Below are 2,759 nucleotides of genomic sequence, written 5' to 3' on the forward strand. Positions count from 1 at the left end.
AAAAAAAAGTGTCAGCCAGGTGTGGTGCGCAAGCCTGTAATCCCAGCATTTGGGAGGCCGAGGCAGGAGGATCGCTGTGAGTTCGAGACCCGCCTGGGCTGCATAGTGAATTCCAGGTCATTCTCAACTACATAGTGAGACCCTGTCTCAACGCCCCCCACACACAAAAAGTGTGGATTACCCTAGCAATTGCAGTGCCAGGATTTTATCTTACAGATAAATTATTGTGGTCAAAGAGGTATTAAAAAATATTCCAGGTAACCAGGCATGGTGAAGCAGCCCTGTAATCTCAGTACTTGGGAGGCTGAGGCAGGAAGACTGCCACAAGTTTGAGGCCAGCTTGGGCTATACAGTAGGTTCTGGGCCAGCCTGAACTACATAGTGAGACCTTGTCTCAGACAAACAAACAAACCAAAACTCCAAACTCAATATATAATTTTTAAGGTAGCATCATTTGTAGTTAGGAAAGATTAGAATGGTTTAACTGTCTTGTGGTAGGAGACTAATTAAATTAAAATGCATCCATAAAATGGAACTTCAGGCAACCATTAAAAAGGATATGGGCGATCTATAACACTAACATAAATTGCTTGATAAGAGTTGGGAAGAAAGTAAGATACAGAACTATATAACGTGCCATCCTTTGTGGGTAAAGAGAGTGTGAGGAATAAATGCACACAGATATGGTGGTATGGCATAGAGAGTCTCTGGAGGGATGGAGCCAGAGCTTACTGGTGGAATGCGCGCCTATGCGTGATGCCTGAGTTCAATGCCCAGCACTGAAATAAATAGAAATTTTAAATCACACAATAAAAAAATATATATATGTGTGTTTTTAAGTGTATCACACATGCTCTTAGGAAAACTATTTACAGGAAGACACGCAAGAAACTGGTAAAAAACTGGGGATTTAGCTCAGTGGTTCTGCTGCCTGCCTCCCAAGCATAAGGACCCGAGTTCGATCCCCAGTACCAAAAAAAAGAAAGAAAAGAAACTGATAAACAAGGGTTGCTTCTCTGTAGGGTGTTCAGCTCTGTAGGCCAGAGTCAGGAAGAAAGACTTTTTTCTCACTGCATAGCTTTCCATACTCTTGGATTTAACAGTATGCATTTATTTGTCATCACCTTTTATGATTTTTAAAACAACAACAGAAGGTGAGAGCAGGAGATAAAAAGCCAGGCAATCAAGTAGATCTTTATCTGACACAGTACCTGGGCTCTTAGGCCATCCCTTCCTGTCCTTAGCCCTGTTGGCATGGGTCCTTTTGATGTCAACCTGCATCCTCCCTTCAGCTCTGCATCTGTTGCTGATCATCCACACCTGTTCTCGTCACACTCACTGTTGGTCCCAGTCTGGCAGGGCTTGTGGACAAAACCGCTGGCTGATTGGGCTTTGCCTCTGGAGCTGTGTGCAGGAGGCAGGCAGTGGAGGGCGTCCTGGAAGGCATCCCAGGAAAAGCCTCGTCTTGGATTCCTGTTGCACCCTCATCCCTTGGCATCCCATTGTTTCTCTGTGTCAAAATTAGAGGGAAATTCTTACCATCCGACTTTTAGATACTTATCTTTTCTGTCTTCCTGCATAAATGCAGACATTTTTTGGATTATTGGAGTAATAGCTGTGCATGTGTACACAGATATGTTTTTGCAATGTTAGGGGTGTAGCTCAATGGTAGAGTGTTTGCCTAGCATGCACAAAGCCCTGGGTTCAATCCGCAGCACTGTATTGAAAAAAAATCAAGATGCCAGGCATGGCAGCACATGCCTATAATCCTAACTCTTAGGAGGCTGAGGCAGGAAGATTACTGTGAGGTCAAGGCCAGCCTGGGCTCCATAGTGAGTTTAAGTCCATTTTGAACTACATAGCAAGACCTTGTCTTAAAAAAAAAAAAAAAAAAAATCAAGGAATAGGCTATTAAAATATATACATATAAAACCTGTAAAATATGTCCAATTTACATATCCAATATGTTCAGTAATTTGTGTTTGTAACTTGAGAATGGGTACATTTTGTAATATAAATATTACAAAAATATTTGAAGTAAATATGAGAAATAAGAATATTTTTTAATTTGAGAGGGATGAGTACAAGGGTGTTATAATGGTATTTGTTTGAATTTTTATCACTAAAATATTCATAATAAAGAGTGAAAGTGATTTGGTTCATCCTGAGTCCAGATGATGCCACGGGCTTGGTCTGGTCTTGGAGGAGGTCACTTGAGGCAAGGTATGGAGCAAGGAGAAGCTGGGAATGCTGTTAATTCTTTAGCACCTCCTGTTACTCGGACACATGTAGGTTCCGCCTGCTTGAGAGGTTGGGGTGAACTCCTGGTTACACTTTTTCATAGCACTGGGATGGTGCGGTCCCAGCTGCTTTGCCCTGACTGTGACTCAGAATGGACCTTCTTTCTGCTCTCTGTGAGCCAAACACTGGCCTTTGCCTGACCTTAGGTGGCTTCTGTTGATCCACTGAATGACTGCCAGCTTTTAGGGCTTGGTGGCTTGGTTAGCTGACACTGGTAAGACGGGGCGGCACTTGTACGTTTACTTTGTCAGGGCTGTTTGGTTAATCAAGCAGGCCCTAACTGGCAGAACATCAAAATGCAGTTATCAATTTTGGGAATTTGCCTACAATCCCAGCCTTTAGGAGGCTGAGGCAAGAGGATTGCCACGGCCAGCCTGGGTTACATAGTGTAGCCTGGGTTATATAGTGTGTTCAAGGCCAGCCTACACTATACAGCCAGAACTTGTCCAAAAAAAAAA

The 2,759-nt window shown here is 43.0% G+C and overlaps 1 protein-coding gene across 1 annotated transcript in view; it reads left to right on the forward strand.

The window, feature by feature from the left end:
- Positions 1–2,759, forward strand: part of LOC104853735 (sterol 26-hydroxylase, mitochondrial) — a gene marked incomplete at its 5' end in the record, with an annotated part of 42,377 nt that overhangs the window by 15,205 nt on the left and 24,413 nt on the right. The window lies entirely within an intron of this gene.

Source organism: Fukomys damarensis, unplaced genomic scaffold (assembly GCF_012274545.1).
Source record: "Fukomys damarensis isolate Sample0158 unplaced genomic scaffold, DMR_v1.0_HiC HiC_scaffold_16, whole genome shotgun sequence".
In the NCBI taxonomy this organism is placed as follows: domain Eukaryota; kingdom Metazoa; phylum Chordata; class Mammalia; order Rodentia; family Bathyergidae; genus Fukomys; species Fukomys damarensis.